The 27499-nt window shown below is 35.5% G+C and overlaps 2 long non-coding RNA genes across 2 annotated transcripts in view; one reads left to right on the forward strand and one right to left on the reverse strand.

The window, feature by feature from the left end:
* Positions 1 to 27499, forward strand: part of LOC140527144 (uncharacterized) — a 233725-nt gene that overhangs the window by 157924 nt on the left and 48302 nt on the right. The gene's annotated exons all lie outside the window — the stretch shown is intronic.
* Positions 16497 to 24435, reverse strand: LOC140527141 (uncharacterized). The gene is made up of 2 exons (XR_011974694.1): positions 24290 to 24435; positions 16497 to 17216 (listed from the first exon to the last, which is right to left on the reverse strand). It is a non-coding gene; the product is annotated as an uncharacterized lncRNA (long non-coding RNA).

The following is a 27499-nucleotide window of genomic DNA, read 5'->3' on the forward strand; positions in this document are numbered from 1 at the left end:
ACACTACCTCCCTGAGGAAGATGAAATAGATATTCATCAAAGTGTCTTGGTGAATAAAAGATAAATACAAACTGGTAATAACAATAACAACATATCTATATTTTTAAGCCACAGAATCTATCTCTTTCACTTCAAAATTTCTTCTCACCATTACTCTTCTTTAAAGAAAGGTTCTTAATAAAGTTCAGTGAGCTGACAAAGGAAACAGGATGCTGTAAGTAATGGATGGCTAGGAAAGCTGTCTTAAAAGACAAGTACACCTGTGAGAAACACTTGGCAGACTGGTGGGACTTTTATGGATAATTACATTACCCAGGCTCTCGTAATGTCAGACGTAATGTAATAAATAGATGCCTCCATTTTGCCGTTCCTTCTAATCAAATAGAGTCATCTATGATACAACTCTTCATTTCCCTGGTTTGTGTAGAAATGGTGCCTTTTAGTCAGCAGCTCTTTACTTAGCAAAATACTGCAAACACAAGCATTTTTCCCCCTCCACAGTATTAATTAAATTACATAAAACTGGCAGTGTTTAAATTCTGGCATCTGTATTGTCTCACTTAATTACATCCCTGGACTCCTTTCAAAATTCTTTCACTTGCTACAGGGACATCTATTGGTGAAAAGAGAGGGAATCAGACGTAAGGGGATTGAGTGTTATTTTCCCTCCTCCTACACTGACGTTCCCTGTGGGCCTGGTTCTTTCAGCCTATCTGTATGCAGCACTTCCACAGAGGTGCTAAGTGGCTGTAATTACGCAGCATAAGGGAAATAGCGGGATGATGTAGACTCATTTTAGATTAAAAAAAAATTAGAGCTAAGAGCTTTATAAATAAAATCATCCTTTCAGTACTGTGATAACTCCTTTTAAAGTACTAGCAAGCAGCCTTGTAAGTGGAAATGATGTTTTGGGTTCACTCTCCCATTCCAGTAAGTAACTTACTCAAATTACTAAGAAAGAGTCATTCCACATGGCTCACCCATTGCTAAAAGCACAGACAATAGCACACCTGACCAGGTGCTGAACAAAGGAGGATGTACACGTTCTTTGCTTTCTAATGTCTTAGACTGTGATGCTGGTGGCGACTAGAGTACAAAGAACAAGCCTGAAGCAACCTTTAGAAATATTTCATTCTCAAAGTATTCAGGGACTGAGTACTCAACGACTGATTATCTCGGCTCATTCTTCATTTCTCTCATGCTGACTCTTTCTTCACTGTATGCTGCTCAACAGCAAATTTCAGAAAATTTTAACTGATCGATTCTGCAAACATTTATCGAATACCTACTAAGTTCAGTGCACTGGACTAAGTACTAGATACTAAAAAAAGTACTAAATAATAGCACAAGTACTAAAATTCTAAGTAAAAGACAAACGTTCCTGTCTTTAAGGAGCATATAATTAGAATACGGATACATATATGGTGCAAATTAGAATATGTTAAAAGCACAAAAGAGAGGTAACATGGTATGGTTGGTAGAGAATTGGCCTTAGAGTCAATTAGATCTGGGTTCAAATCTTACCACTGACACATTGGTTATGTGACTTAGGGTAAATCAATGAGCCTCATAATGTCCCAGGCAACTCTTTACTGCAAATTGCAAAGATACTGATCTGCACTGTTAGGTAAGTTCCTCCATTCCCAGATTGCCATAAAAATGAAATCACTTATTGTATTGTTAATGCATTTTTAATGGAATTAATGTGTTTTTAATGGAATAGGAAGATCTTTCCCATCCATTAATAGGCTCATGTGACCTGCTTAAGTCACATGGAAGCCTTAGTCACATGAGTTTAAGTCACATAAAGCTTGTGGTGGGAGGAGATTGTTGGACTGGTGGAACAGGAAGGGGTGGAGCTGGCGCAGAGCTGAGAAGAAGATGGTCAAACTAGTCAGAGCTGGGAAGGACAGAGGAAGCAGGCCGCTGGGATTGTGAGTGTTTGTTTATGGGAAGGCCTGATAATATGTATAGACTTGGTTACTATGATGGATTTCTGTGTTGCTATGATGGATTTGGTTTTCTGGTGTTGGGATTGGCTTTCTGATATTAGAATAAATGTTTTTCTTCTGCCTTCTATGTGGAGAGTCTGTTATACTTTGCAACTCAGCACTATACCTGCATATTCACAGTTGTCCTTGGTGCTGTGAATATTGCCTTGGTGACACATTTATCCAATTAAAAAAAAAGAAACACAAAGCAAAAAAGTAAAATCAAGCATAATAGAGGAGTCCTGTGTTATGAGATACATTACAGGAGAGTTTTGTTGGAAGTATCAGAGGAGCTTTGAAAGTGCCATTTTAATCAAATAGGGAGTATTTGAGCACCTACAAATTGATTTTAGAAAGGATCTGGGTACCAGGAGAGTTTAGAGTAGGCATAGTCCCTACCTCTGTAGAGCTTATAGGCTAGGGAAGGTATCATACACAGATACAGATAATTCTATATTATTCAATAATACAAAATCAGTTTATAAGAGAGGAGCAAAATCCAAGAGAGTATAAGTCATGAACAACTGGAAGAAATCAAAGACTGTCAGAATTGGAGGGGACTTCAAGTCTTCTAATCAGGGGTGTGCTGGCAAATGCTAACAATAGGCTTTCCAGTTTTTTAAAAGTTTAATCTATATTACTAACATTTTCTCCCACCATATTTCTAAATCTAGACAATCAATAAAACAATAAATCAAACTCAGATTTATAGCATTTGCTCTATCTAAGGTGTAAGTGCTCACTGCTGGAGATTTAATAACTTGTTCTCTGAGCTGGTATGAGCTTGACCTCAGTGGACTTCTGTTTCTACTCTATCTGAACCTGAGCAAATATCCTCTTTTCAACACCTCTAACAAATAGTAACATACCTTAGGTAGTTAAATGGCACATTGGTAAGAGTGTTGGACTTGGACTCAGGAAGACATAAGTTCAAATATGGCTTCAGATTCTTGCTAGCTATGTGACCTTGGGCAAGTCACTTAACTGATTTGCCTCAGTTTCCTCAACTGTAAAAAAAAGATAATAACATCACCTCCCAGGGTAGTTATGAGAATCATGTGACAGAGTAATTGTTAAGTGCTTAGTATAGTACCTGGCACATAGTAGATACCTAATAAATGTTTGTTTCCTTCCACCTTTCATTTGAAAACTTCCAATGGGGAGGAACTACTATATCCCAAATAGTACCTTTCCTTTATGAGTAGTGAATTCTTTGCATCTCGCATCCATTGATCCCAGTTCTGCCCTCAGGAACCTGGCAGAACAAGTGTATCCCTCTTCTCATGGTATAGTTCTTCAAATACTTGTAGCTTTACGTTCCATACTCTCTCCTCAACTTTTGTCGAGTTAAATATATAAAACCTATTCAAACAATTTCTCATTATGATTTCAACTTGAGGTCTTTCACCATGTTGCTTGTGTTGTTCTGGTTGCTTTCCAACTTATCAAATTATTTCCTAAAATTTGACACTCAGAACTGAAGAGGATATTTAAGATGTGGTCTGATCAGTACAAAGTACAATGATACTATTGCTATGATCTTGGCTGGAAATGTTCATTTCTCAATGTTGCTACTCACTAGTGATTTATTATACTCATGGGAAAAAAAAAAACCCAGAAAGTTGAAAGACACAGGGGCTTGAGGTTATTTGATTGTTTTGTCAGGAACTTTCCTTTCTGAGTCTATAGTAATTGTGACTTCTATGGAAGCCAAAGCTAAAGCAGATATCTACAGAGGCAGTTGCTGGGTAGAATTCTCATTGAGGTTGGTTTCCTGGACAATGACCATGGGATCAGGATGGAAATAAGAGCAGCAATCTGCACATTGTTCTATCCATGGGTGTTAGGTGAGGTTGTAATAGAAGTGGTGATTGTAGTTTGATGTGAGTTGTCACCTGTCTTTTCCTTAGGGCATATGGCTACTGTGATCTGGTTGATAATAAAGTGTGAATTACAATATAATGGTGACACAGTCTTCATGGCATTATTGTCCTGAAAAAAAGAGCAATTTTAACTCAAAGGGAAGCAAGGCTAGTGACTTGGTGCAGGGGATGCACTGCTATTCCTGGGATACTTGGGTACAAGGCTCTGGACTCTTTTCAACAGGGATGGAAATTGGTGATTGCGATGACATTATTTATGGTTTGGCCCACCTGGCACATTCCACCTCCTGTCCCTCACCAGTGCAAATTGACCTAATTTATCTAAGTGAGAATTGTAATGTGTGCATACCATTGAGATCTTAAAGAGAAGAAAGGTTTGAAATCATTATGGGAGGGAGGGGTGGAGAAATTGATGGGTCAATAAGAGTAGAATAGAAGGATGGCTGGGAGACAAAGAAAGATAAACTGATATAATTTACAAATTTAAATTATGGGAAATTAGCTTGATTTTTTAAAATTGTATTTTCTCCAGTGTTTATCATTTTTGGAATAGCAGCAGAAGGATATGATTACTTAGCAAAAGCCATAAGTAGGAACAAATTCAGCTGAGTAGAAAGAAGGGACGGTATCTAAAGTATGGTTGATTACCTTATGGAGGAGAAAAATTGAATACAGAGGTCATGGGAGCTCAAATGGTTGAAGAATTGACTGAAAATGCTCCTTTTTGCCCCTGAACCCAGAAGTGAATATAGGCAGTGGAGTTACCAAACAACATCTGGTCTTGTATGTAGTGTTAGCACAGGGGTATTCTGTAATCTCTTTCTGGCTAATTGCCAGGATCCTTTGAGGTCTCTACCTTGAAAAATTCCAATGCTGCTGCTGACTGTCACCACCACCTAGCCCCACCCACTAGCATTTCATCTACTTGGGCTCTGGGCTTGCCTCCACCCTTGTATGATAGATGTCCCAAGTTGTCTTGGACTGGAAGACTGTCTCACTCTGACCTTTTTTTTTTTTTTTTGACTCTACTACTCTAAAATTTGATTTGAGATGTCATTAAAGTTGTTTGGAAGGGCATTTTGGGAGGGCTCAACTGAGTGCTTTGTCTGCCCTCTTGAAATCAGAGAAGCAACCCTACAATTTTCTACCTGTTGGATCTTGGAAAATTACTTTGACTCTGGAGCTTCAGGAGAAGGGTGGGTTTCAGTGAGTTCTACAAGATGGAAGAAAATTTGAAGATATGATAATGATGATGATAAATAATAACAATAACAATAATAGCTAGCATTTATATATTTCAGGTTTGCAACGCACTTCTTAAACATCTCATTTTGTTTTCAAAAAAACTTTGAGTGTAGGCACTTTTATTATACTCATTTTTACAGATGAAGAAAATGAAGCAGAGGTTCAATGATTTGTACAGGGTGACACAGCTATCAAGCCTTTGAGGCAGGATTCAAACTCAAGTCTTCCTGACTCCAAATTCTACAGTCTACCCAGTGGGCCACCTAACTTCTCAATAGAGCACAGTTTAAGAAGAAATAGCAGAAACAAAGGATAGAAGAAGTTAGAAACATGGGAGAGTTAGGACTGAGTTCATTTACTAAGGTGGTGGAGAAGGGGAAGAATATGCCAAACATTTCAGAATCAGTAATAACACAGGAAAAAAGGGATGAAACACATAGAGAGTCTGAAGGGGACAGTTAAGGCAAGATTGTACACCTATTCAGGACTTTAAGGTTATCCATATTCATATGGGATTGGTGGCATGAACAATTCCAAACCATGGATTTTCTAAAAATCACTTTTATTCAGATTTGGAATACATAATTTGATTTTTAAATTATAAGATTTATCTTCCTAGTGGTTGACTTAGGCTAATTTTAAAAATTAATTCACATTCCCCAAGCACTTAACAGAGGAAGGCAACCTAGAAGCATGCTTGTAAAAAATTAAAACAGGCTAGAAATGTAAATTGTCCACAGATAAATCACAAAATAGGGATAATCTACATGCATATCACTAAATGCTTATTGTATCTGATCTTCATAATTAATGTAAAATCCAGGAACTGGATTTAGGTTGTTGGATTTTTTAAACCACTTTGTTTTTTAACCAAATGGGTGCCCAACACTGTTTGATGATAAGGATGGATGTCCAAACAATTTAATGATTGATTCAAGTATCATATAGGAGTTTACATTTCTAGGGTTAATAGCAAGAAATTATTTGATAGATAGCATATGTAGTTGGAAGCAGAGAAGTCATATATTTTCAAGAGGATCAACCCTGCTACTTTCTCCTTATTTAACCTTGGAAAAATTACTTTAATTAGGGATCTTAGTTTCCTCAGTTATAAAACTCAAGCAAGTTAGACTAGATGATCTCCAAGGTACCTTCAATACCCTTAAACTCTATGATCATTGAATTAATATTTTCTGTAGTTACTTTTGAGATACTCTTTTTAAAAGACCTATATCCACATATTTTTCTCACAAATAGCACATACTCACTAGGTCTTAACAGCAAGGACCCCAGCATACATAGGAGGACCTGATGTACACATTCTAAGATCTCCTTTTCTAAAAGGAAAGCAACTTTTGAAGGGCCAACAATCTACTTTAATCAAGCACATATATCATTTACTTAGTTCAGGGGAAAAAGTCAGCACCCTGAACTTCAGAGAAAATACAAACAGAGAAATAAAGATCAATAGACAGGGCTTCCAACTGTCTGATCATTACATGTATACATAGTTACCAGAGAAAGAAGTACCAACACCTGGGTTTTCAAAGTTGGACGGCTCCTTAGCAGCTACCCAGAGTCTCATCTGGCTAAATATTTGCAATGAGTAATCACCAAAAAACCTCACCTCAGAGTATATATACATTTTTCAGAGCCAGAGAGCATCACAGCTCTAGAGAACCAGTGTTTCATTAGAAATGAACAAAAGTTGTGGGTCTTCCCACAAAACAAATCTTTCCTAATCAAACTTCCCTTAATGGACAAGTCAGTTAATGGGAGGGGAAAATCTTTAACTTCATTAACATAATTAACATTACACTAGGCAATATCAGGACACTGCATGATGATATTTCACTAGATTGGGAATAACAAGGCATCTTTAAGGTAGTCATGCTTATTATGTATTAAAAAGATAACTTCCAACAGGCAGCATCGGATGTCTATAGACTTGTTTGACATTCATAGTGAACTGTGAGATTTTGTGAGTGTTAACAGGTAAATAATTAATCAACAAGTATTTATTAAGTGCTTACTATATGTCAGTCTCTGTTGTAGGCTCTGGGACTACTAAGATCAAAGGAAAACATTTCTTGCCACCGAAGATTTTACATTCTAGCTCAAGTAGACTGACTAAAGGCCAACATTGGAAGCCAAAGGAAATAATTACCCTAAAGTATTATGATAGTAAATTATCAGCTGACAAGACCTTTGAATTATACTCAGGATGAAATTCAATTCAATTCAACAAATATTTATTATATAACTACCATATGTTAGCTGATAGAGATTCAAGGATTTAAAAAAAAAAAACATACTTGGCTTTACAGAGATTACAAGAAAATTACACAAGCATGATGTAACAAGTTGATATTGCCTTTCTTTGTATTCCCAAAACTTAGCACAGTGTTTTGGGCCTAGTAAATGTGTAATAAGTGCTTATTGACTGACTACAAGACAAAAAATTAATAAACGCAAAGGAGGGAATCTGGAAATAGTTGTGTAAGCAGTATGAAAAGATTTGGACCATTTTTCACTGAGAGAATAAAGAAAGAATTCAAGGAAAAAAGCAACATTTTAATTTGAAAGATGGGAATGTATTCAATAGGTAGCAATGTATAGAGTTAGGTTCAAAAATGATAAGAGAATTGTCACAGGGTTGGGAAAAGGCAGGACAAAATTAAATAATGGATAGTAGTCTTATTTGAATGGAATATACAGTATGTAAATAGAATTAGAGTAAAAAAATCTAGAAAATTGGGTGGAGATAATTTATGAAATTCCTTAATGGCTAGATTAATGAATTTGTATCTTTTTTATCCATATAAGATAGGCACGATGTTGAGTCTTTGATGACTTCTGAATGTGTAAGTGACAGAGTCAGATCTTCACATTAGGAAGATTATTTTGGCCTATGTAAATATAGATGAAGATAGATAGAAAGGTAGAAAGAAGTAGGGAGGAGCTTAGTCTAGGGAGATCAGTTAGGAGATTATTAATAGTAGCCTAGATAAGTGTGCTGAAGGACTGAATTAAGTTGGTGAATGGAGAGTAGGAGTTGGATACAAGAGTTGTTGTGGCAAGATGGTGGAATAGAGAAGCACTCAGGGGACTCTTCTAACATTCCCCTCCAAACAACTTTAAAATAATACCTCAAATTGAATTCTGGAGCAGTTGGACCAACAAAAAGTCAGAGTGAGACATCCTTCCAGTCCAAGGAAACATAGGAGGTCAGAAAGAGATCTGTCACATGGGCGAGGAAGTTGACCTGAAGTCTATGTGGATAAAACACCAGTGGTGTACTAGATGGTGGTGACAAAAGCAGCAGCAGCTTTGGGAGCTTACAAGCCAGAGACAGTAAGAGGACCTGACAACTGTTCAGAAAGAGATTACAGGGTACACCTGTGCTAGCCCTGGACAGGACCAGATACTCTGGGTGAGAATTCAGGGGCAAGAGAGAAATACTTTTAGTTAAGAGGGAATGGGAGCTCTGAAGGGCAATTGTTTCCAACTTCATTGTTTGTACCCACTTCTGAGTCATAGTTCAAGGGTCCTCTAAATCAATATTGGTTAAGGATATGGAAATTATGAGGTACTGCCTTACATCTATCTATGACAGAAAAATATAACTGTTGGAGAGGATGGGAAAATTGGGACACTAATACACTATTGGAGGAGTTGTGAACTGATACAATCATTCTGAATAGCAATTTGGAACTATGTCCTAAGGATAATGAACTTGTGCATATCCTTTGATTCAGAAATACCACTATTGGGTCTGTATCCCAAAGAGATCATAAAAAATGGAAAAGGACATAACATGTATAAAAATATTTATTACATGCCTTTTTGCGGTGCTAAAGAATTGCCAGTTAAGAGGATGCCCATCAATTAGGGAATGGCTGAAGAAATTACAAATGAATGTAATGGAACACTATTGTACTATAAGAAATGACTCGCAGGATGCTTTCAAAAAACCTGGAAAGATTTACATGGATTGATGCAAAGTAAAGAGAGGAGAACCAGGAGAACATTTTGCATAATAACTGTAACATTGTGTGATGACCAACTATGAATAACTTAGTTCTTCTCAGGAATTCAATGGTCCAATACAATGCCAAAGCACTCATGATGAAAAATGATATTCACATTCAAAGAACTGATGCAATCTGAATGTAGTTCAAAGCATATTATTTTCAGTGTGGGGGAGTGTGTGTGAGGGTGAATGTGTGTGTGTGTGTGTATTTTCCTTTTGGTCTGTATCCTCTTTCACCTGACTAATATGGAAACATAGTTTACATGATTGCATATATAGCCTATTTCAAATTGCTTACCATTTTAGGGAGGGAAAAGATGAAGAAGGAAAGGAGAAATTTGGAACTCATTTTTTAAAAAATGAATGTTAAAAATTATCTTTATGTGTCATTGGAAAAAATAAAATTCTATTAAAAATAAGAAATAAAAAGCAAAAAAGATACTAGCTAAGGTAATAATCTAAAAAAAAAAAAGAAATTAAAGGAACAAAAATAGGTAATGAGGAAATAAAAGATGAAATAATGCTATACCATGTGTCCTTTTTAAAGAGGATCAGTGACATCATAGGGTAATATCTTGACTTGCATATGAATTGGATTTAAGTGAGACAGAGTTGCACAAAGTAGCCAGCCTCCCTCTTTTCCAGAGTCTTCAGAGTCCAGTGGCAAGACAAAGTCAAGACGACTGGTGATGGCCTGGGATGCAGTGGATGTTCTGTGCATCTTTAATGTCTGACCTTGCTCTAAGCACTCCACCATGCTTGCTTTAGCTACCTTCATAGTCATTGGAACAAATTGTTCTCATTTACTCATTCCACTGGGGAGAATTTTCACATGCTTGGAATAGGCATTCCCTTAACATCTTTTGCAACATGGATAATTTGGAAATATGTTTTAAATGACCTCACATGTATAATCAAAGTCAAATTGCTTGCCTGCTCAAGGATAGGGTGGAGGAGGGAAAGAATTTGGAACTTAAAATTAAAAAAAAAGATTGTTAATTTTTTATGTAATTGGGAAATTTCTGATGAAATACCTAACATACATTTTAAAAGAGTTATTATTGTGGCAGATTCAGGAGGCTCTTTTAACTGGTTGAATGTAGAGGGTAAAAAAAAAAGAGAATCAAAGATGACTAAAGATTTGTCCTTATTAGAAAGCTCAATTTTGTCTTTTCTGTAAGGAAAAGTTCATGGTAAATTTCACACAAAATCTTTATACATTATAGAGGACAATAGAGCTTGTATCCTCAACAGTAAGCCACTTTATTTTTTCACATTTCAAATTTCACAAAATCCTCACTATCCTTTGACTTCTTACCTCTTAAACTTGAGAGGAAGAGATGGAATATATTTTATTTTATATGATTCTATATGATTTTATATGATCTATATGATTAAAAAGAATAATAATCTGCCTCATGGAGAGAATAAAAGTGAAATCAAAGGAGATGGATATAATATTATTTAAAATATGCATTTTAAAATTACATATTGAAAGCTAAGGCCCATTAATGTAAATTATGTGGTAATGAAAATATCTAATTATCTCTCCTAGATAACAAATAAAAATGCAAATGTTTTAATCTAATGTTAATAACACGCCTACAGAGAAGTGGGACAATTAGGAATCTGGGGTAAATTCAAAAGTGCAGTATCCTGTGAATTTCCCTAAACAAATCTTTATGTTGGGTAATGTTTCTAGATGTTCTTTAGAAAAAAGCTAGGAAAAATATATAATCCACTGCCTCTGCCTGTAGTCAGAAAAGAAATATTTCTCAACCTCACTAAAGGCTAAAACTTCTGTTAGAGCTTAATTTTCAGGAAGATCAATTAAGAAGCTATTGTAAGAATACTGGGTAGAAATAATGAAGACCTGTATGAGGATGACGACCATATGAATGGAGAGAAAGAAGAATTCAGAAATGTCACATTTGGCAAATGTCTGAACATGTAGGAAAGGGTCTCACCCTATTTTTATGTCCTTTCCTTGCTTCTGAAATGTCAACACTATACAAACAGTTTAAATTGATTTATAATCTCCTTAAGAATTAATAAGTCTACTTCTCAATTTTCACTGGGAAGAGAACAATATATTGTTATTAAGGATATTCAATCTAACAACCTTTGCATTTTCATAGGTATACTCCCAGGTCAAGAAAAAGAAATGTGACAATTTCAAATCTTCTACAGGACCAAGTTAATAAAAGTTTATACAATAAAATGGAAAACTGATTTTATAGTGACTAGCAACTTTCCTTATATGTATTTTAAGAACTTGTGAACTTTTTGATTCTGTGATCTCTCCATCAGGTATTATTTAGTCTCTTTATTTTCGGTAATCTTGGTCCAAAGTCCTTTCAAGTCTAATGGCATAATAGAGAAAGATTGGGGAATTACAAAAAATAATCTGGAGAGGAAAGAAGACCTTTCTCCCCCCCCCCAAATTTATTAATTTGTTTTCAGTTTTCAACAACCACTTCTTTAGATCCAAATTTCCCCACCTTCCCTTCTCCCTCCCTTCCCAAGATGGCATGCAATCTTATATGGCTCCTACAATACATTCTTATTAAACACACTTTCACATTGCATAGAAGAATTAAAATGAATGGGAGAAAACAAAACATAAAAAAAGAGAAGATAGTCTGTGTCATTCTGCCTTCTGACTCCATAGTTCTTCTCTGGATATGCATGGCATTTTGCATCATGGGTCCTTTGGAAATGTTTTAAGTCCTTGCATTTCAGTGAAGGGCTAAATCCATCAAATTCAGTCCTTGCACATTGTGGCTGTTACTGTGTATAATGTTCTCCTGGTTCTCCTTACTTCACTCTACACCAGTTCATATAAGTCTTTCTAGTTTTCTCTGAAGTCTACCTGTTTATCATTTCTTATAGCACAATAGTATTCCATTACATTCACATACCACAACTTGTTCAGCCATTCCCCAATTAATGGACATCCCCTTGATTTTCAGTTGTTAGCCATAGAAAGAACTGCTATAAATATTTTGGTGCACATGGGGTCTTTTTCCATTTTTATGAGCTCTTTGTGATATAGTCCCAGAAGCAGTATTGCTGGGTCAAAAGGTATGCACATTTTTATAGCAAATTGTTTGCCAGAATGGTTAGATCAGCTCACAGTTCCACCAACAATGAATTAGTGTTCCAACTCTCCCACATCTTCTCTGACATGCATCATTTTTCTGTTTTGTCATGTTAGCCAATCTGATAGGTGTGATGTGGTACCTCAGAGTTGTTTTGACTTACATCTCTCTATTCGATAGTGATGTAGAACATTTTTTCATATGCTTATAGATAGCTTTAATTTCTTCCTCTGAAAAGTGTCTGTTCATATCTTTTGACCATTTATCAGTTGGGAAATGATTTCATATTCTTCTGTATTTGACTCAGTTATCTATATATTTTAGAAATGACGTCTTTATCACAGAAACTAGTTGTCGGCTTCCCTCCTAATCTGGGTTACGTTGGCTTTGTTGGTGCAAAAATTTTCAAGTTAATGTAATCAAAATTATCCATTTTGCATCTCATAATGTTCTCTATCTCTTCTTTGGTCATAAACTTCTCCATTCTCCATAAATCTTACAAATCAGCGATTCCTTACCCCCCTAATTTGTTTATAGTATCAGCCTTTATACCTAGATCTTAAGACCTTTCTTTAGAAGAGAGTCTTTAGTACTTGATTTTTATCAGTATTTGTAGTTTAATAAATATATGTCATGCAGTTGAACTAAAATTTCACTATTCAAGTATCTGTAAATAAATATGTATTTTGTTCATTAAATGAATATGTAACTTATGGTAGATTAATATTTATACTCCTTCCACAGACAGCAATCCATAAGTGCCATCTTATTTTATGTAATATTTACTCATATTCTTCTATAGTTCCTTTGAGAAATAACTGCTGAATACATGGTAGGCCATACTTTGGGACTTTTACTACTTCAGGGACACCCACACAGCACCAGGGGTATCCATCTATTTTTCTATTATAACCCAGTTTAATCCATCAATCCCAAACATTTATTAAATATCTAACTTGTGTAACTACCCTGCCAAGTCCAAGATAACCAATTCTGTTCCCAGATGATCTGGAATGACATAGAGATGCAAAGCAATGCTTTCTCTTTTTAGCCTTTCATTTACTTTTTTTTTCATTTCTACCCTTAAGAGTATCTTTATACCCCTTATTACTATTGGTTGTATCATTATTGGAAATATGCTACAATCTACTTACACCTACCATACTTTATTGTCCTTTGGTTCAGTCATGACCTTGATTCTTATGAGATTGTGGTGTTTCCTGATTTGTAGACATATAGAATTAACTTCCTGAGTATCTCCAGTGTGATTAAATTACTGGCACTTATTTTTAAAGTGTTATCTGGTCATTAGTAATCAGAAGAGTTACCAAGTAATAAAATACTTTACTTTCATTTGTATAACTATAGTACCAAATAGGACATAATCCCAGGTGGGCTACAAAACCAGCCTCAGAAATTGAATTCACACTTCTTTGTCCTTTATGTCTTTAATCTACCATAAGCTGGATGCCACTTGCTCCTCTAGGAGTGAAGAGCCTCTGTCATCTTTTCCCACTACTAAGGATGTGTGACTTGTTAGAAAATTGACTCAGTATCAATAGCACTGTTCAGGGCAATTGGGTTTTGGTTCTTCAAAAACAATGGAGATGTTCTTATGACAGAAAAAATTATCTTTATCTTACAATAGAGTATCTAGGTAAACTATAAGTTTCTCTTAGTCCTAAAAATAAATATCATTCTGATAGAGTTTTTTTTATTTGAGGAAAGACTTAAAATAAAAGTAAACTCTGGAAAATAAGGTAACTTAAGTTGTAACATCAATTTCCCATTCAAAAAGGAAATTTTCTAGACAAAGCCATTTAATTTGACTCTAGGGAAACATTTGGATTTTCTACCCACTTAGTAGGGTCAGTATAAATATATCTGATTATAGAGATAGAAATAGGGACAGAGATTAAGCCTGTGACTTCACAGGTATGGACAACTTCAAGTTGGGGAACTCCCTCTCTCAATATACCTTTTCTACAACTTAGAGTCTGAGAATTGTCTAGAGCAGAAGCGTAAACAACATGGCCAGTAACTGCATGTGGCCCACAGTGCTCGCAAGTGTAGCCTGACCTGGGTTAAAATGTACTTGGGAGATACCTAATAAAAAATAAATGATAATACATAAATAATGCCAATGTTTTTTTCTAAGTTAATGCAGGAGGGCTTAGAGGCCCCTGTTCTTATTTGAGTTTGATTTCATTCATCTAGAGTACTGAGAAATAAAATGACTTATCCAAGACCACTCAGTATGGATCAGACGTGATACATGAACTCTTTTTTTTTCTAGGTTCAAGGTCAGCCCTATAACCACTATACCATGTTGCAACAGAGTCTGTGCCTATGTAGTTTATCATTTTCCTCCAGAGCACCTCCCTAACTCTTGATCAAAATTGAAGTAATTCTATTCCCCACTCCCTAATCTCAATGAGAACCAAAAGACATTTTCTAAGAAATATGTATGCCATGCATTATGGAGGGCATAAAAGGAGTACTAGAGGTGAGCACTCTTATAACTTCAAATGAAACATGACACTGATATTGAGGAAGAAGAGAGAAAAAAGCAAACACTAAAAATTTTTACTTTTTTCAGTCATTTCAGTTGTGTCCAACTCTTCGTGACCCCATTTGGAATTTTCTTGGCAAAGACTTTGGAGTGGTTTGCCATTTCCTTCTCTAACGCATTTTTACAGATGAGGAAACAAAGGAAAACAAGGTTAAATGACTTTCCCAGGGTCACATAACTAGTTAGTGTCTGAGACTGGATTTGAACTTAGGTGTTCCTGCTTTCAGGCCTGGAATTCCATTCACTGCATCACCTCCCTGCCCTCCCTCAAAAATCTTATGTAAGTTCTCAAAAAGCATAGCCATCTGTGGACATTTAACTTGGGGTTAAATAGCTCTGCAAATCTCAATATTCTCAGAGGTTATTACATAGCAAATAACTCATAATGGAAATAATAGTAGTGACCTGCATTTATATAAAACTAGACCATTTACAAAGCACTTTCCTCAAAGCAATCCTAAGAAGTAGGTCTTGGAACAATTATCCCCTAACTTCTAGGTCATATAATCAACTATGAGAACTAGATATTTTTTTCCAGTCCCAATAACTCTCAAAAAACCTCAAATGACTTTTGTTCCTTAGAGATAGAGCAATTAAAACTGAATCCATGGAACAAGAATTAAAAAAAACAACAACAAAATGAAATGTTATGAAATAACCAGTGAAGAGTGCCAATTCTTCACACACTCACTCTGTACTCCTTATGTGTCCTCTACATTTTCTGATATGCATGAAGGCAAGATAGGAGTGAAGAAAGTCCTTCCTTAACATAAAGGGACAAGTGAGAATATATGAGAAGTCGTGAGTTCTAGTGGAGGATTGCTTTACATCTTCAGCTCTGCTTCTTTCGTATTAGTGCAGGTCAGATGCATCTGGTAGGCACTTGATAGAGTTCCCAAAAAGATCTAGCATAAAACTGGAAGAAATGATGAGTGCCATCAGGGTAAGAACTCTCCATTTTGTGACCACATTAGTAACTGATAATCTTGAACTTCAAAGCATTTTGGCCGCATATTTCAGAGGTGAGGAGGAAAGGGAAGGAGGAAGTTAGGTGAAAATGTGTGACTGTAATCATTTACCCAAGTCAGTAGAGGGTATAGGCAGCTGGATCTGAGGGAGATATTTCTTATTTCCCATATGTGACCTTGAAATTAATTTTTTTTTTATAGTGTACCTGGGGAAAATCAGGGAAAGAAGAGTGTTAAGAGAATGCAGCTGGGGTTGCTGTCTTAAATGTCTTTTTTTTAAACTATATTTGTTACTCCTGGTTTTGCTTTAGTCAGTGAATCTAACCTACATATTAATTGAGCAGTGCTTACTGGGCTCATGTTAAGGAGGAAATATAGAAAGAAGAACCAAGCAGGATAAAGTGAAGTAATGAAATAGTGATGATTTTTGAGTGAATTTATATATGAAGTTTTACTAGATTAAAATCCAGGAAGGGGCAGTTTCCCATGCTTGGTTAGCATTAAGCTGGTAGATACAGACTGGGATTCTGGGTTTTATTGGCACATGAACCTTATAAATGAGTTGGTGCAGCTAAACTAGGCAGCCTCTGTAGATATTTCCCTCTAAGTAAGTTTTATCCTTTAGTGCCAGTGAAAAACATGGAAAGACTGTGTGAGGGACAAGAAAGGGAAATTTGCTTTTAAATATAAAATGAAAACAATATAACAATACATACTTGGTTTATTTCACAGGTTTATGATAAGGATCAAATAAGAAAATAACTATAAATCTATTTTTAAAAAATATTTCATTTTTCCACAATTACATGTTAGAAAACTTTAAAAAAATGTTTTGAGTTCCAAATTCTATCCCTTCTTCCTTCCCTCCTCTTCCCTTCTTCCTGAGATAGTAAGCAATCTGATACAATTTATACATATGCAATCACATAGAACATTTCCATACTGGTTATTTTGTACAAGAAGACAAAAATGTATGAATGAAAGAAAGTGAAAAATAGCATGCTTCAGTCTACATTCAGACAATATTAGTTCTTTCTCTGGAGGGCAGCATGCTTCATCATGAATCCTTTGGGGTTGTCTTAGATCACCTTATTGCTGAGAATATCTAAGTCAGTCACAGTTCTTCATTGTAAATACTGCTGTTACTGTGTACGATGTTCTCCTGGTTCTGCTGACTTCACTTTGCATCTGTTCATTTAAGTCATTCCAGGTTTATAAATATGTTTCTGAAAAGCATAAATGTTTATGAAATTCTGTGATGGCATCATCTTCATCTCTGCTTTAATGAGCTGCACAAAATGCCCAGGACTATTTAACTTCCCTTGTTTTCCTTTGACTTTCAGTTGTGATTGGACAAGATCACTTATCTCTTCTTCATTCATTAGTTTCATTTTTGTCTGTGAACCAGAGAGACAGCATGGTCCTGTAACGAAAAGGTATATTTATATTCAGAAAATTCATATCAGTGCATACCTGTGCCACTTCATACCTGTGTGACCTTAGTCAAGTCACTCACTTTTTCTGAGCCTTGGTTTATTCATCCATAAAATGATTAAGTTTGAATAAGTTACCTTCCAGCTCTAATATGCATGCTTCTATAATCAACTGTCCAACATTTTGAAGAATCTTGCCATGTTCACAGATTTCGTCCTGCTACCAAATATCTCAGAGAAGCTCTAGCTTATCCAGGACTTCTTTGACTAACTGGAATGTTGTAATGATTCAGAAAACTTAACCCACAGGTTCCCTATAATGCCATTTTCCCCCCTACTTTCAACAAAGAAATGCCCACTAAATTTTCCTCTTTCCTTTACCTGTAACATGGGGATAGGAACTCCCAGGTGAGAAAATCCCCTTTCCCAAGGCGGATTGATACCTTCTCTGCAACTCACAGGCTTTTAGATTGGCCAAGAGCATTAAGAGATGAAGTGACCTGCCTAGGTCACATAGCTAGCATATGTCAAAGGTAGAACTTGAACTCAGGCCTTCCTGGGTTTCTAAACACTAAGTAATGCTGCTTCTCACCTGTAATATGTTCTCAATAATTCTTAACATATAATTGTAGTAAATCTTAGGTTGCTGACTTTTAGGAAGATCATGACTGTATTATTTGTTTTGTGTATAGCACCATTCACAGGTGAGCATTCAATTAAGTACCATTATTAATACTGATGCTATTAGCTAACATTCAAATAAGATTTTAAAACTTACAATAAAACTGTACATAGATGAGCTTATTTGAATCTCACAATAACCTCATGAATTAGGTATTTTAGGCATTATTATTATTCTTACAAATAAAGGAACAGAGGCTAAGAGAGTTACTTGCCTTTTGTCACAGAACAAAAGAAAGTCAAAGTCAAGGTTTAAATTCAGCTTACTCGCTTCAAAGTTCAGCACTCTTTCCACTAGACTAACATATGTAAAATGTAAGTATATAAGTATATACATACAAACATACATATATATGTATATGTGTGTGCACATGTATATATACCTTCTCTTCATATACATATATATAAATATAATATGCATGCATATATGTCCTCACACATATATGTATATCAGAGTCATAGAATTTTATAGTTCGTTTAGACCAATTTATAGTCCAAAGGAATCCCCATTAAAAAAAAAACGACGTGACTATAAACCAATTAGATTATGCTAATTGTGCTTCAAGCCTTGTGCTTCAAGGTCTTCTATGGGGTAAAACACCACCTCCTGAGGCAGCTCATTGCATTTTTTGGATATCTCTATTTTGAGGAAGATTTTGCTTCCTAGTATCAAGCCTAAATTGGTTCCTTTATAACTTCCATTCATTGTTCCTGGTTTTAACCTCCAGGACTAAGCAGGTTGTCTACAATCTCTCCCAAATGACATTCCTTCAAATACTTGAATACAGGGATGACATCCTGTCTCCTGAGTCTTCTCTTTGAGTACAATCAAACAAACTCTTTGAGTGTTTCTAATGATTCTCATGTGGCATGGCCTCAAGGCCTTTTATCATGTTGGTTGCCCTTCTCTACATACTCTCTAGTTTATCAACGTACTTCTCATAACAGTTCAGATATGATCTGACCAAAGCAGCGTATAGAGGAAACATTATCTTATTTTCTTGGAAGTTTTTCAGTCCAAGATTGCATTAATCATTATTGTCATTCAGTCTTGTCCAATACTTTGTGACTTCATTTGGAATTTTCTTGATAAAGACATTTGAGTGGCTTGCCATTTTCTTCTCCAGTTCATTTTATAAATGAGGAAACTGAGGCAAACAGGATTAAGTGATATGCTCAGGGTCACTCAGCAAGTAAATGTCTGTGACTAGATCTTTCTGACTCCAGGCCCAACATTCTATCCCCTTTGCATTAGTTAGTTAGAGAAAATAGGCTATCACTTTGCTGACTCATGTTAAATTTGTAGTTTCTTAAATCCCACCCTAAATAAATAAACTGTTCTCTAACCATGTCTTCACATTTTACACTTGTGAAATTAATTTTTGAACCTGCATAGAAGACATTTATCCCTATTGAATTTCATCATATAAAATTTAGTCACTCTTCTTACCTGTAAATTTTTAGGATCCTGACTATCACTCAGCATGTTAACTATTCCTCCCAACTTTTTGATATCGGTAAATTTGATAAGGCAATCATCATACCTTTGTTTAAGAAAATAACAAAGAAAAAAACTTCAAAGGGCTCAGGTCAGAGCTTAGAGCCTAGGAGCTTCCTACTGGAGAATAGGTTGTTAAGGTGCCATTGTACTAACAATATTGACTAATTCATAGATGATATTAAACCACTACCAACTATTCTTAATTGTATGTATTTTGATACTTCAGCAAGAGTTTGAACAGTCATAAAGCATAAATAATGAACATTATGGATACTGGGGAGGTAGCATCTTAATGGCCAACCTTAGTATAATTTCAGAGAATTTCATTTCATTTTTTGTTGTTAATTTTCCTTCTACATATGTTGTTCTGGTCATTTATATATATTTTTCCTGATTGTACTAAATTTGTTTTGCATTGTCTATAAAGAATAAGCCTTTATTAAGTATTTATTATGTACAAAGATCTGAGGAAACAAAGACAGAACAAAAACACATGTTAGAGGATGGCACTGGCATCTGGGGGTAGTGGTGGGGAACCAGGAAATGTATCCTGGAGAAGAAGATGCTTGAGCTGAGTCTTAAAGGAAGCCAGGGATCATCAGAATTGGAGGTTAGGAAGAAGAACTTTACAGACATCGGGAATAACTAGCAAAAAAGTACAGAAGGAAGATGTAGAATTGCAAGAGAAACAACAAAGGAACCAGTGTGTTTGGATAGTGGAATGTGTAGAGAACAGTAGAAGGTAAGAATATTGGAAAGATAAGAAGGAACCATGTTATATGGAGTTAAAAGTCAAACAATGGACTTCATATTTCATCCTGGAGGTAATGAGAGCCATAGGTACTTATTGAGCTTTAAATATATTGAATAGGTCTGAAAATGTATGCCATATTTTACACCTGTGTGCCTCCTACCTTTCTAAAGGAGTGGGGTGGGAGTGGTTTTTTTAGCCTCTTCTTTGGGGTCATGTTTGTGCTTTATAATTTTGCTAGATTTACTTGTAGTCATTGTGTACATGATTTTCTTGGCTCTTCTTACTTCATTCAGCACTGACATCTTTCCATGCCTTTCTGTATTCATTCCTCATTTCTAAGAGTACAATAATATTCCATTACACTCATGCACCACAATGTTTAGTTCTTCCACAATTGATGAGCATCTAGTTTTTTCCAGTTCTCTGCTGCCACCAAGAGAGCTGCTATTACTATTTTGGCATCCATAGAGACCTTTTTATCAATGACCTCCTTGAAGGTGTATGCCTAGTAGTACGATCTCTGGATCAAAGGGTACAGGCACTTTAGTGACTTCATTTTCATAATTCCATATTGTAGAAAAATACTTTTACAAAGTACAACTTTCATTTGCAATAAAAACCTAAACTATGGTCATGGAAAAGCAATTTTTAATGTGATAAAAGGATCTAAACCCCAAAGTCAGAATTATATGAACAGAGTAGACATTTTTTCTAATAAATATTTTAAAAAGCAAATATTCACTATTTTGCATTGTTATTTGCTTTTACTTTGAAGTGCTTACAGTTCTAACAGGAAAAGGGAGAGAAAGAACGTACATGTATATAACACTTTGTCCTAAGCATTTTTTCAAAAAACAAATAAAATAAACAAACAAGTATCTAATTTGGTCCTTATAGCAACCATGAAATGTAGGTGATATTATTATCCCCATATTACAGTTGAAGAAATGGAGGCAAATAGAAGTTAAATGACTTTTCCAGGGTCATACAGCTAGTAAGGACATGAAGCTGGAATTTTGCTCAAGTCTATCTACTGTACCACCAGCTGCTTTAATAGGGTCAGAGAGAAAAAAAAAATAAAGGCACTAAGAGAGACAAATAAGAAATAAAACTATCTCTATTTGCTGACACTAGAGTTTCCTAGAAAATCCTCATAAATCTGCAGTGAAATTAATTGACAATCCTAATAACGTCAGTAGAGCTGCAGGCTATAAAATAAACTCACAAAAGTCAACAACATTTCTATAAAGCAGTAACAAAATTCATAAGGTAATAATTGAAAGGGAAGTCCCATTCAAAACAATTACTCAGTCTGTAAAATATCTGGGAGTTGATTTACACAAACACAACTGATATTGGTATCAAAAGAGTTACCAAAACACTCCTCACAGAAATAAATAAAATTTAAATAACCTTAGTTATTCAGTGCTCATGGCTGGGCAGTCCCAAAATAATAAAAATGACAATTAACTAAGTTAATTTATAGATTGAGTGATAAGCCAATCAAATTACCAAAGGGACTCTGAAACAGACAAAATAATAATTAAATTAATTTTGAGGAACAAAAAATCTAGTGTATAAAGGGAAATTATGGAAAAGTTAAGAAGGAAAGAATAGCATTATCAGATCTTAAAGTACATAATAAATTAGTGATAATGAAAATTATTCATACTATTTTTTAAAAAAGATAGATCAGGGAAATAGACTTGACATGGAATAATCGGAAAGAAGTAAACTCAATGACTCAGTCTTTAATAAGCCCTGAAATATTAAAACTTTTCTTATCTGGGATAGCTCTGTAAAAGAGAGAATAAAGAATTAAAAATTCAGGTGATAGAGAAAAGATGCCAATAAGTTATTTTAAAAGGCCTTTTCTGCATCTATTGAGATAGTAATATGGCTTTAGGCGTGTTTGACTTTAAAATTATAATATTGTTTTCTTAATATTGATCCATTCTTGCATTCCTGTTACAAATACAATTTGATTATACTGAATGATTTTTTGGATACATTTCTTTAATCTTTTGGCCAAACATGTTAAAATTTAAAATCTTTAATGATATTGGTCTATAGTTATCTTCCTTTACCTTATCCTTCTCCACTTTTAGACTTTAAGATAATATTTGTTTCATAAATGGAATTTGGTAAAGTGCTTTCTCAATTTTGGAGACTAATTTATTTTTGATTTGGATTGAATTTTCATGTTAAGTTCATCTGAATTAGGGTGTGCAGATCCTCCCCTCTCTCCTTCACAGTATCTTTACAGCAAGTTCAACTTATTTTTATAAAATTTGATTATTCACTTTAGTTGTATTTCATACCTAATTTTTAGGATAATTCTCTATTTCTTTTAAAATCTCAGTTTGGTTATCATATAATTATGTATAGTATAATAGATTCAGGGAATTCCTTTTACTTCCATGTTTGTGATTTCATCTCAGTCATTTTTAATTTTGTTAATTTAATTTTCCTCCCTCTCAATCAGATTGGTTGAAGGTTCATCAGCTTTATCTCTTTTATTGATATGTATTTTATGAATATGAATTTTTTTACTCTGAGGACTATTTTAGCTGAGTGGCATAAGATCAAAAGATGCTCCCCCAAAGTGGTCAAAGAACATGAATAGTCTTCAAACTGGTCTATTCACTGTTTCCTAAGTACCCATGTTTTCCTGTTTTTTCTTCATGACATTCCTTTTCCTTTCCAACACAATCTATCTGAATCTTATTCACCCTTTGATATCCAACTCACCTGAGCCTAGTCTATGAAGATTTCCCTCATTCTGGAACCTACAGTGACTTCTTTCTCCTCTGAAGCCACATATGGTGCCATTGTTTGATAGTTATGGTATTCATTATACCACTTGGATAATTACACTGTCATTTAACATCATCTGATTACAACTTGTCTTGGCCACTTAGCCTATAAGCTTTTTGAAGGCAGGGCAGTCTTGTGGATTTTTCCATTCTCTTAAAGTACCCATCATAGCTCTCATGCTCAATTAGGGGCTGTGATCGAGAGAAAAAAAAAATGAATTTACTTCAATCATTTTATTCCACAATGTTAAGACCAAGAAAGTATTGGGGAATTGAATGAGGTATTAAATATGGAGAAACTGTGGCTTTATGTCCTTTCCATATAGGTTTGAGAGAACTGCAGTTAGCTGACCTTAAGAATGAAGGGCAAGGTATGATCACTCCTGCCTGATTTCACTAATGTAGAAGCCTCTCAAGGATAGCTTTTGTGCCCAACCTATGGTAGAGCCTTCTGAGCCCATATTGGTCTGATCAGCTACAGTCAGACAAACTGTACCTTGACCCCAACAGTGATGCCATTTGGGTCTTCTTATAGAACAAAAACATAAGAACCAACCAATCGCATTTGGAAGTAAACACACACACACATACATACTCACATTCACACATACACACACATACACACACACACATGATTTCACAGATCTTAGAGGGGAAAAAAGAAATAGTTGTACTTATTCTCGAGTGTGGTTCATTAAAAAGAAATAGTTTTTAGAATCATTTAGAAGTTGATAGTAATTTGCTAATACTGCAAAATGAATCTTGGCCTACTGTTACTTTTAGAGATGAAACCAGATTTGAAAGCTTATGCTAGGTTTTTGAATTAAATTTTACAAAATAAAACAGGAAAAAAAATTGCCTGCAAAAGGGAGGAGACACTAAATTTAGTTTTGCTTGTAAATAAAAAATATCTTGGAATCCAAACACATATGCTTTATGTTAAACTTTTCCTAGATTAGCATAATCAGAAAGTGGAATTTGTTAATTCCAGATCAAGAGAAGAGTTCTAAGCCCATCTGTTTCTCAGCAAAATTTGAGACTCTATTATAGACTCAGTGAGAACAGTGCTCATCGCCATTTTAATAATTTCATCCTTTATGTAGCACCTCTCATCCAAAAGGATTCACAACTTACTCCAGGCACTGTAAGTATCCATAACCCACTTTGGAGGGGAATGTGGCAGCTGTTTACCCAGCAATATTAAACAGCAATTTAAGAAAGGGAGTAAAGAAGAATGTTGCATCTACATAATAGCACAGAAGAAAATGCTGAATATAATTGCCTGAAATAGAACAGGACTGAGACTAATACCTTAGTTTTCTCAAAAGGAATTGTGGGATCTCCATTTTTTCTCTTCCAAAACAGCTCTTATTTGTGCTGTTTCTTTCTGCCAATTTGACCTTTCTTGTCAAGGCTGACCCTGAGGAATAAACACCTGTTTCTGATTATCAACATCATTAGATGATAAGTCTTCAAGGTCTTTCATATTAGGAGTAACTATGCCTAACCTCAGCTGAGACACTGGGGAAGAAATTGAATTGGGATGAAAATAATTAGTATCACCAAAGGACTAATCCTGAATTTCCATATTTAAGCACTTTGGGGATTTGTAGTTTCAGTAATCATAGTCTGCCTTGCATGGATACACATTGCAACCTTTCCACATCAGTCACATGGCAGCCAATCTACTTGGTATCAGACAAGAAACATACAGTCACAACCTGCCAAGAGATATACAGTCCAGAATTTGCAAACTGTGGTATAACCTTTGAAAGCAAAAGGCCATCTCTAGCCAAGATGATCCACAGAAGTTGTACTTTCATTATCTTCTACATTAACAAATCTTCTGTGACTTAGAATCATACACAAATCATCCATACCTACTATGTATTAAATTTGTGTTGAATGTTGCCTGACATCTCTTAATATCTAAATTTTTTTTTAAAGTACCGTGGTGTCACCATTGGTCCTCCCCCCACCCAAGCCAGTCTTTTTTTGAGACATGTGGGTGTACTTGGCTATATCCAGCACATACTTAGGTATGCCAATGAGCAGATTGTGTCTTTATTACATGAGACAAGAAATTTCAAATTGGGAATGTTCTTTTTTATGGGAAGTGTGATAGGATGAATATTTCTCTGGGTTCTCCTCCCCATCCAAAAGGAGTCATGTGATTTTCTTTAAAAGGCAACACAGTCCACACTCCGCTGGTCTGGGGGTGAGGTAAGGCTGAAGCTATGCCTCCCTTGACTTAGATTCCTGGTGGCCTCTTGAAGTATGGGTGAGGCTTCTTAATCACTTAGGAGTATATATGAAAAGGTCCCATTCATTCGAGATCATTGCCTTTGAATTTTGGTGGCTATCTGAGACCACTTGAGTCACTACACCCTGCTGTGTTCACAAGACCTGCTTCATTAGAATAATAAAAGGGAGCTTCATCTAACCAAAGTAATTACACTGTACATACTTTTTGTATTTGGCCCAAGTAACTTCTATCCCATGTGGCAGACAATGGTAAGTCATTTACAAACAGTAGAGAGCTGTGGTCCTATCTATCTAAGAAGACTAATCTAAGAGTTTTGTGTTGCATGAATTGGAGGGTAAGGAAAGAATAGAAGGAAGAAAGTCATTTGGAGTAGCTATTTAAATGGAACAGGTAAGAGTCAATGAGGTCTTGAACAAAGGTGGTATCAGTGGGAATAGAAAGGAGTGAGATCTAAGAGATATTGAAGAATCAATAAGACTTCATGTCAGGGATAAGAAAGGCAGAAGAGCCAGAAGTGATTCTTGTACTATAAGACTAGTACTTGGGAAGATGGTCATATCATTGAGAGAAAGAAGGAAGTCAGAATCAGTAGATTTTGGAAGAAAATTATTTGTTTTGTTTTTAAACATGAGTGAGATGTTGAAAGTACATTAAAGAGGAGATGTGATCATATCGAGGGCTTGTTTGCTTAGTAACAAGATCCAATCTTGATTCAATGATGTTGGGGGGAGATTTATATTAGGTCCTGGCCTGCACAGTCCTTTCAGTGGTGTAATAATTAATCTCTGACACCTGGTACCTTCTGGTGATAGCAGCAATATTCTAACTTCCTGCCCCCTTGGAGGTTAGACAAAGTTTTCTCTTAAAATTTTGAAGCCATACTCCAGCCTTGGCATAACTTCTGGGCTGATGGAGCACAAATACCCATGAGGAGCTCCAGGATGTTTGGTTGCTGGACTGTATCAGGCAACAAAGAAGCAGGGGAGCTTCTCTCAGCTGAATAAAAAAAATTAAGATGTCCTCAGTGCATACCCTTGATGAACACAGAGCAAGTTTCTCTTGCTGTAAGTAAATTTCCTTTTATTAACTGTTAAATGACTTGATTGTTTCACTGTATTCCAATATTAAACCTAAAGTATCAAAGGACTGGTATGAATGAGGCTCAGCTAAGAAACCCTAAGAACGGATTGTAATCAGGGAGAGGAAGGGAGAGAGAGGCAGAGAGATACAGAGAGACATGGGGGAGGGTATCTTTGGCCTCCAAAACAAGTGGGTCCTAACAAATCATATTATGAGATTAAAGGAAATGAATATTTAAGGACAAGTCAGGAACTCTTTATTTAAATTGGATTTAACCCTTGAAAAATGAGGTGGGGGTGATTTCTATTGTCCTTCATATCTTTCATCATTTGAAAAGGGAAGATACACACCATTATTTGTAGCTTTTCAGGGGGTGAAATTGATCTGGCTTGGATCTTAGCATGCAATTTGATGATCAGAGTTAGGAGGTGAGACTTGAAGACAAAGGCCTTCTACTGTTATTTTTGCATGCTGACTCCTTCTTCAGACTATACAGGAAGCTCTCACTCTCTTGCCCTACTTCTACTAAAGAATAAAGTAGGGATTATTGTGATGGTCTTCTTCCTTATCTATTAGGCAATATATAAAAACATCTTTTGTTGTTTTCTGGTGAACAGAGACGCGACCAGTTGTCTTCATGTCTGTCTGTCTCGATCTCTCATGTGAGGGTGGGCACAATTCCAATCCTCATATCAGAAAATTGTATTTCTAGTATCTTTGGTGGTTCTTTTTGCTAGACGTTTTATCTTTGTCATGTACAAGTCAATCTTGATGTATTTGTATATTTTTAGTAAGCTATGATTTTCCTTTGATAATCTGTGATTTGCCATGTGCTTGCTAGTTTCATTAAATCTTTTGTTCATGGGTGTGCTCTTGCTTGCATTTTTTTTTTCTTAAATCAGCTTCTAGGAGCTGTATTGTCCAAGCCTACAATGATACTGTCATCTTCCCCCAAAAGCTTTAGGACATGGAAGTAGATAGTTGGAAATGTGACCCTATAACCCATTAGAAAGATCAGCAATAGGTATATAGGTTTCTGGAATCATACGCATAGAGCTAATATTTGTCTAGAACTTTACATATGTTCTCTCACTTGATCCCCACAACCCTGTGGGGCAGATACTATTATTATCCCCATGTTTCAGATGAGGAAATTGAGGGGTCAAGTGACTTGT

Source organism: Notamacropus eugenii, chromosome 2 (assembly GCF_028372415.1).
Source record: "Notamacropus eugenii isolate mMacEug1 chromosome 2, mMacEug1.pri_v2, whole genome shotgun sequence".
Taxonomy (NCBI): domain Eukaryota; kingdom Metazoa; phylum Chordata; class Mammalia; order Diprotodontia; family Macropodidae; genus Notamacropus; species Notamacropus eugenii.